General features: G+C 46.2%; 1 non-coding gene across 1 annotated transcript; it reads right to left on the bottom strand.

The window, feature by feature from the left end:
* Window positions 1–3,897: 3,897 nt before the first annotated feature.
* On the bottom strand, window positions 3,898–3,969 carry trnae-uuc (transfer RNA glutamic acid (anticodon UUC)). Its single transcript has one exon. It is a non-coding gene; the product is annotated as a tRNA-Glu (tRNA).
* Between the last annotated feature and the right edge of the window lie 5,397 nt (window positions 3,970–9,366).

The following is a 9,366-nucleotide window of genomic DNA, read 5'->3' as shown; positions in this document are numbered from 1 at the left end:
GGTTTTCGTCTGGCACGCGGCAGGCACGTTCGAGCCTGATGTCAAAGACCTCCACTGCTGTCGTGTAATATGCTGTTTCGCAGACGTATGGAGGCTGTGTAAATATAAACTTATTTCTAAATTCCCACATTCTGTTGGTCGAACTGTGATTTCACACTGAATCCCAACATGTGTCACAGCGCAGACGGAGGCCATGCGGCCCACCTTCGCTCTGCTGGTTCTACACTTAAGTAAACGTGTGTCTCTATTCGTTTCATTCTCTCGCCTTCTCAGCGTAAATCTGCACATCTGAACGTGACCACCGAATTCCCTTTTGTGTCCATTGAATCTTCCTCTTTGTCAATGACAGACAGGGACTTACTGACCCTAACCACTCCCTGTAACGAAAACGTTCTTCCTAATGTCATTTTTACTTCTTTTCATTGTGACTTTAAAATTCTGCCGAATTTTTGAGGTCGAGGTAAACAGCCAAAGATAATCACCGTCACTGCTTCCCTTCCATCGACTCAACTTTGTGAATCAGTATCTTTCACTGGCAAATAGAACACCTTTGTCCTCAGGTGCCTGCTTCATTTCGACCACGACTTCACGCCCCTCACTGTTCTCGTCTCACTTCCAAACACTTGGCTCATATCCTCAAAAAAAGCTCTGTGGGTATCTGCTTGTTCCACCCTGACAGGCAGTGGGTTGCAGATTCCCGATCAGTCCCAATGTGATTGAAATATTTCAACCCCCCCACTGATTTGCATCTTTCAAAAAGCCGTGGAGCAATCTCCCTTTCGTTTTGACGGCAGTTCTCAACTGTAGTCGGCAGGGTTCACACCTGCGTGGGGAAACCGCAATGGATTTCATATCCATCGCATTCACCACTCGGCCCACCAATACAGAACCACACTGACAGCTTCATTTCCCAGGTCTCTCTGCCTGTGGAGCTGAGAAAGAGTAAATCATTGCAGAGTTTGTTTGAATCCAATCACTTCACAGGTTTCGAAAGGGTTAAATATCTGCAAATGGCGAGTCTGGGTGTTTCATCCCGAAAGATGAAATGGACGTTCAGTTAAAAACAAAACCAGAAATTGCAGGAGCAACTCAGCAGGTCAGGCAGCATCTGTAGAAAGAGAATCAGAGACAACATTTCAGGACTTTTTTTCCCTCATCCAGGTACAGCCAAACCTACTGAGTTGCTCTAGCACTTTCGCTTTCTGTCTCGGACTCTCAGCATCCGCCCTTCTTTATGTTAGAAATTCAATCAATTCAGAAACCCCTTTGTGCTTCCTCAGTGGAAAAGATTTCCGTTTGGGAAATATTTTCCTGACACCATTAAAAACGCGCATCTTTGTCGACAAGAAAGCTGTAGGAGCGCGAACCACCAACCTTCCGGTTAACAGCCGAACGCGCTGACCAATTGCGCCACAGAGACAGGCCCGGGCAGGGCTCGCGCTGTCTCGTTGAGGAAGCATCTATTCAATTCATAATCCAACCTGCCCCGCCCAGAATTACCATTGTCTTCTCTCAGTTCAAACACAGCGAATACTGCAGTAAGCCAACGGGTCGAGCTGCATCTGTGGAAAGGTAAACAGAGCCGACTTTTTGAGTGTGCTACGGTTTTTGTTCAGAACTCAGTGTTTTGCCTCTTCCCGAAGTTGGTCCAGGTCTGTATCTCAATTGGCACACACATGGCACGTGCAGTGCCGCAATGTGAAGTTATCGCCTTGGCTGTTTAATAAAAAAGCAGAGCATTGTTTAAATGGTGATATCTTGGAATGTGGAGAAAGTGAGGACGTGAGGTGAAAGTCGAAAAATGTGGCACTGGAAAAGCACAACAGGTCAGGCAGCATCTGAGGAGCAGGACAGTGAAAGTTTCGGGCACAAGCCCTTCATCAGGAATGATGTATGGATGTACAAAGGGGTCTCAGAGTCCCTCCACACCAGTCAATGCCAGTTGTCGGGCAGATGCAGCAGGCAAAGAGCGAGGCAAGTGGTATATTACGAAGAGGAATTCAGTTCAGAAGTGGGGTATTTGAACATATTCAAGGCTAAATTCATCTGAGTTTTGAACAACAAAGAAGTGGATGGTTATGGGGGGAGGTAAGAAAATGGTTTTAAGACCAGTACAGGTCAGTCACAGAGTCTGACAGCACTGAACAGACCCTTCATCCAACTAGTCCATGCTGAGTATGTTCTCAAACTAAACTCGTCCCACCTACCAGTGTTTGGCCCATAAACCTTAGAAACTTTCATATTCATGTACTTATCTAAATGTCTTTTAAACGTTGTAACTGTACGTGTATAAAATCATGAGGAGTATGGATTGGATAAATAGACAAAGTCTTTTCCCTGGGGTGGGGGAGTCCAGCACGAGAAGGCATGGGTTTATTATTGGAGGAGAAAGATACAAAAGAGATCTAAGGGGCAACGTTTTCACGCAGAGGATTGTACGTTTATTGAATGAACTGCCAGAGGAAGTGGTGAAGTCTCGTACGATTGCAACATTTAAAAGGCATTTGGTTAGGTATATGAAGAGGAAGGGTTTGGAGGGATATGGGGCCGTGTGCCGTCAGGTGGGACTAGATTGGGTTTGACATAATTGGTCGGCATGGACAAGTTGGACCAAACAGTCTGTTTCTGTGCTGTACATCTCTATGACTCTATGACTTCTTCTGGACATTCATTCTGCACTCAGACCACTCTCTTAAAAAACGATCCTTGTCCTGTCTTTGTAAAATCTTTCTCTACTCACCTCAAAATATTTGCTCCCTGATCCTGAAACGCCCAGCTGAGGGAAAGGACACCTGCGGTTCACCTCATCCGTATCCCTCATGATTTTATAATCCTCTGTATGCAGTGTGTAGTGGCTCATTGAAATAATGTCCTGATGCAGCGTCGTTTGTGGGTGTTGGGATGATTGCTTCTTTGGTTAAGCACTTGGTTTGCGTGTGTTGTTTTTCTGTAGACGCTAGTTTGAAGTTCCCCATTGACTGTTCGCTCTCCTGTGACATCTCGGAATGGCACTTTGTTGTTGTTCTCCTCCTCTTCAAAACAGGAGGCCACCCACCCCCCCACCCCCTCTCAGGCCATAGTCTCACTACTTGGAACACTAATGTACAGACTAGTCAAAGGCCTCCACTGAAGTCTAAAACACCAAGTCGAAGATTCACGCCACTCCATTTACTCCATCCAAGAATTCCTGAACACCAAAGACACTAAGTTAGAAGATGATGGAATAATGATGTCCTTTGACATAACAGCCCTGTTCACATCCATTAACATCAACGTGGCAAAGAAAACTGGAGACACTACTCGAAGAACCAAAGACACAAACACAGCACCAACTTCATCAGCAAAGATAGCACTATCCAGCTCGTGGAACTGTGCCTTAACCACCCACTTCATATTCAGTAACAAGCCCTACAAACAAATCAACGAAACACCCATGAAACCACCAGTATCAGGATTCCTAGCAGAAGCAATAATTCAGAGTCTCAAGCCAACAGCCCTTCCAACGATCCAACCCAAACTTTGTGTCCACCACAGTGATGACACTTTTGTCATCAAAAAATGAAGCAAATTAGAGGAAAACTACAACACATCAACAATATCCTTACTGGCATAAAATTCACAAAAGAGGAGAACAACAACAAAGTGCCAATTCTAGATGTCACAGTAGAGCGAACAGTCAATGGTAAATTCAAAACAGCGTCTACAGGAAAACAACACACACGAACCAAGTACTTAGCTACAGAAGCAATGATCCCGACACATACAAACAAGCCGGAATCAGGACACTATTTCAACGTGGCACTACACACTACAGTAGCCAGTAACGACGAAGACCAACAAGTAACTGTACAGCGCATTTCAGGAGAATGGGTAGGCAAAGGATCCACTGAAAAATACTTCCCTGACCGGGAATCGAACCCGGGTTGCAGCGGTGAAAGCGCCAAATCCTAACCACTAGACTACCAGGGAGACAGCATCGCCACCTCACAGCCCTGTTGTAAATTGCTTCCCTGCCCGGAAATCGCACCCAGGCCACGATCGTGAGAAGGCTTCCAACAATGTCATTGCTTGTATCCATTGCTCCCGATGCGGTCTCCTCTACATTGGGGAGACTGGAGACTACTCGCAGAGTCAAGTCACGGCGCTTGAGGGAACATCTCCAGGACACCCGCACCAATCAACCCCATCACCCTCTCAACTCCCCCTCCCACTCTGCCGATGACATGCAGGTTCTGGGCCTCCTCCATATCCGCTCACTCCCCACCCGATGCCTGAAGGAAGAACATCCCATCTTTCGCCTCGGATAAATTCAACCCCAGGACATCAATGTGGACTTCACCAGTTCCCTTATTTCCCCTCCCCCCACCTTACCTCAGTTCCAACATTCCAGCTCAGCGCTGTCCTCATGACCTGTCCTACCTGCCAAACTCCCTTCTCAACTGTTCGCTCCACCTCCTCTCTGACCTGTCACCTCCATCCCCACCCCCATTCACCTATTGTACTCTTTGCTAACTTCGGCCCAGCACCCCCCAATTTATCTCGCCAACCATGGAAGCGTCCTGCCTCTATTCCTAATTAAGGGCTTTTGCCCGAAATGTCGATTTTCCTGCTCCTCGGAAGCTGTCTGACCTGCTGTGCTTTTCCAGCACCATTCTGACCTAAACTCTGGTTTCCAGCATCTGCAGTCCGCACCTTTGCCTACCCAATAAACCCAGTGTGATGATTTCACATCAACAAACTGACACTAGCAGACACAACGTGTGCAGAAACCCTAGCCACTTTACTTTACATTAAAGGCATCTGTGAAGTGATTTCCAGACAACTCAACCCATCAGCATTAAACAACGGCTAGTGAACCTTAAATTCCCTATGCAAACAACCCGCAAACGAATGTTATTTACAAAATACCATACAAGGAAATATATACATGAACTCTGCCGCACAGTTCTCTGTGGCAGAGAAGATTTTTTCAGCCAAAACGAATCGGTACTAACTGGACAGCCATTTAAAATCAACGCTGTCAGGCCAGGATGGAAGACCGGAAGGGATAATCAGTTTCCTTATTTCCTGAAGATTTACAAAGCTGAGACTGGGTTTTGGCGTTTCTTCCCTTTCCACTCCCAGAAGCCGCAGTGGTTGGGGCGGTGAGTTGGGGAAAGTGAAATGTGCCCGTGAGCAGCGTGTGGGGCTCTTTCAGCTTCCCCTCCTCTGACAGCGCTGTGACGTGACTCTGATGTTCTCAGGGACACTTGCTGACGCGAGACAGTGAAAAGATTCTCATTCCCGCAGATCGGGAATTCAACCCGTATGCCGGCTTCAGGACAATGTGAAAGATTAATTGGGGTGTCTGAAGAAGCTGTGAGCTGTATTTCAAACAGGTAGGTGGAGTCGGATGCGTCATCCATTGCGCCACTGGCACTGTGCGTACCTGACGCCACCATGATGCAAAGTTCTGACGTTAATACGGACATGCGCAGCAATGGGAACATTCACAAGGTGAACAACCAAAGATAATCACCGTCACTGCTTCCCTTCCATAGTCCCAACTTTGTGAAGCAGTACCTTTCACTGGGAAATAAAACACCTTTGTCCTCAGGTGACTGCTTCATTTCGATCACGACTTCACGCCCCTCACTGTTCTCGTCTCATTTCCAAACTCTTGGCTCATATCCTCAAAAAAAGCTCTGGGGATATCTGCTTGTTCCACCCTGACAGGCAGTAGGTTGCAGATTCCCGACAAGTCCCAATGCGATTGAAATATTTCAACCCCTCCACTGATTTGCATCTTTAAAAAAAAGTGGAGCAATCTCCCTTTCTTTTTGACGACAATTCTCAACTGTAGCCGGCAGGGTTCACACCTGCGTGGGGAAACTGCAATGGATTTCATGTCCATCGCATTCGCCATTCGGCCCACCAATGCAGAACCACACTGACAGCTTCATTTCCAGGTCTCTCTGCCTGTGGAGCTGAGAAAGCGTGAATCATTGCAGAGTTTGTTTGAATCCAATCACTTCACGGGTTTCGAAAGGGTTAAATATCTGCAAATGGCGAGTCTGGGTGTTTCATCCCGAAAGATGAAATGGACGTTCAGTTAAAAACAAAACCAGAAATTGCAGGAGCAACTCAGCAGGTCAGGCAGCATCTGTCGAAAGAGAATCAGAGACAACATTTCAGAACTTTTTTTTCCTCATCCAGGTACAGCCAAACCTACTGATTTGCTCCAGCAGATTCGCTTTCTGACTCGGACTCTCAGCATCCGCAGTCCTTTACGTTAGAAATGCAATCAATTCAGAAACCCCTTTGTGCTTCCTCAGTGGAAAAGATTTCCGTTTGGGAAACATTTTCCTGACATCATTAAAAACGCGCATCTTTGCAGCCTCGAAAGCGGTAGGAGCGAGAACAACAACCGCTCCGTCCCTGGGTGGTCTCGAACCACCAACCGTCCGATTAGCAACCGAACACGCTGACCAGTTGTGCCATAGAGACAGGGCCGGACCGCCCTGCACAGTCTCGTTGAGGAAGCATCTATTCAATTCATAATTCAACCTGCCCCGCCCAGAATTACCATTGTCAAAGCACTGATAACACGGTAGTTTGGTGTCAGCTCGGATTACAGGTCCTGATTTCTCTGTCCTCTGGTCTCCCTGTTCCCACAGAGTTAAATGTTGTCTGTTCTCAGCTCTGCTCGATTTCTGCTGAATCTTTGACCCCCTTTTACACCTTCTGGAGCAATAAAATATTCTGAGTCTCCAGGAAATGACACCTTATCTATACCCCTCCTGATTTTAAAATTCTCGATAAAGTTATCTGTCAACTTGCTAGGCTTCGTTGGAAAAATGTCCCATCTTCTTCTTAACTCAAACCCTCCATTCCCAGCAGCACGATGGCAAAGTAGGGAATAAGGATTTGTATCAAATCACATAAATATACTGTCTGAAAAAATCTGGCTATGTTCTTGCCTGAGATATTGAGAGTCCCTGGTGTAAGTAATTACCAATGCAATTATTTTGGTCACAGAATTGAACAATCATTTTGCAACAAAGGGGTCTACTCTGATAAGGAGGTAGTGGTTATTTCTCGGTTAAGTGAACAGTTTGTAGATCAGGGAGATGAAGTTCCAGACATTTGGCAACTGTGGATGCTGGAAATCTGAAACAAAAACTGAGAACACTGGAAAAACTCAGCAGGACTGGAAGCATATGTGGCGAAAAAGAAGAGTTAAGGTTTCCAGTCAAACAACTCCTCTTCAGGATTCTGAAATAGTTTGTGAGAACCTCTGAAGACTACTGCTCCGCTTTAAGACCATAATACACAGGAGCAGGATGAGGCCATTTGGCCCATCGAGTCTACTCCACCAGTCGATCATGGCTGATATATTTCTCCATCCCATTCTGCTTCCTTCTCCTCATAACCCTTGACCCCTTACTAATCAAGAACCGATCTCTGTCTTAAATGCCCTCAATGACTTGGCATCCTCAACCCTTCTCCGAGTGGAAACATCATCTCCACATCCACACTATCTGGTCATAGAGTAGCACAGCGCTGCCTGACCCACTGTGATCTTCAGCATTTGTTGTTTTCAGGAAGGATTCCAGCATCGACAACAATGCGTTTCTAAATTTTGTACCCAAGTGGTTAGCTCTCCCTGGATCGCGTGAGATTTAACCTTACTCAACAATCCACTGTGTGGTACAATTAACAAAGTTCACAGTCCCCACCTCCTTTTGCATACGTCTGTAGCACAATCAGTGGTGAGCACTGCTGCCTCACCGCACCAAGGACCCGCATTCGATTCCAGCCTTGGGGCGACTGTCTGTGCGGAGTCACCCGCACATGAGCGTTTGCATATTCTCCCTGCCGTGTCTGCGTGGGTTTCCTCCAGCTGCTTTGGTTTCCTCCCAAAGTCTAACGATGTGCGGTTTCGGGAGAAGTGACCATACTAAATGGGGCCAGAGTGTGCAGTAAGTGGAGTGTAATGGGATAGGTGAAATTGTATGCATGCGTTACACTTTGGATGGTCTGTGTGGACTTGTTGGGCTGAATGGCGTGTTTCCACATTGTAGGAATTCTACGTGGCATTCCCCCAACTCCAGAGTCTCAGCGCTCTTGGCTTTTCCCATGGACAGTGTTGGGGAGGGAAACATTGTTTTACACGGGAGGAAGGTTCAGCGAGTGTGAAGCTAAACGAACACGCAGTGCATCGCTTGAGCTGTTTTCCCCGGTATACCAGAGGCTGAGGGGTGACCTGACAGACGTTTATAGAGTCATGCAAGGCATGGATAGGTTAAATAGACAAAGTCATTTCCCAGGGATGGGAGAAGTCCAGAACAGGAGGGTAGTATGTTTGGGGTGAGAGAGGCAAGTGTAAGGCATAATCTGCCGGAGGAAGGAGTGGATGTAGGTCCAATTATGACATTTAAAAGGCGTCTGGATGGATATATGAATAGGAAGAGTTCAGAGGGATATGGGCCAAGTGCTGGTAAATGAGACGAGATTAAGTTAGGCTATCTGGTCGGCACGGATGAGTTGAATCGAAGGACCAGTTTTTGTGTTGTGTATCTCTATGACTCTGGCTTGCCCATAATGTTTGCCATGCCTGTATGTTCAGTTTCTGTCTGGTGTCGGTGCCAATGCCTTGATATCTCATTTCCTCCACCTCCCCAGATGTTAACCATTCCGTGTCTGGTTGTTTCTCAAGAAGCTGCATTGAAGGTTCATCCTGAATTGATACTTTTTTTACTTCCCAAAATCAGACTTACTCACTCCTACATATCGTGAAAGATACTAACTTTCAGGTGGAGGTATCCAAAATTCAGAGGTGTCTGTCTTGATCTTTTCACTTTTCGGTCTCTGTAAGATTCTGAATCAGTACCATCGGGAGAATTAGTTTGAGCGGAGTGGGAATAGAGGGGTGAGAGGGGGTGGGATGGTGCTTTCAATTTTGTGGAAAAAGAAAAGAGTGTTCTGCAGAAAGTAGAATTGCTTGTTTGGAATTTCTAACCTGGACTGACAGTGATGATTTATGTAATCTCTTTTTACAGATTATTTGAAGATCTGAAGACGGAAGTTTCAATATCAATAGCTGAAGGGCTTTGCCTGAAATATTGACTCGACTGCTCCTCAGATGCTGCCTGATCTGCTGTGATTTTCAAGCATTGCACTTTGACTCTGACCTTTCAGCATTTGCAGTCCTCAATTTCACGTCAATGTCTGACAGTCACTGAATCCATCGGGACAATAACAATTTTCGGCCATGATTCTGTGAGAAGGAACCAAGCCTTTTGGTTCCTGTTTCAGTACTTTTTCAACATCAGTGAGACTGGAAGAGAGACACTACTGTTGCAGCACTCTGATTGTGGAGCAGAA

The sequence above is a fragment of the Chiloscyllium plagiosum genome, unplaced genomic scaffold, assembly GCF_037043375.1.
Source record: "Chiloscyllium plagiosum isolate Xiang-an unplaced genomic scaffold, Cpla_swu_hap1 HiC_scaffold_27, whole genome shotgun sequence".
NCBI lineage: Eukaryota > Metazoa > Chordata > Chondrichthyes > Orectolobiformes > Hemiscylliidae > Chiloscyllium > Chiloscyllium plagiosum.
This window is presented reverse-complemented; position numbering and strand designations above follow the sequence as displayed.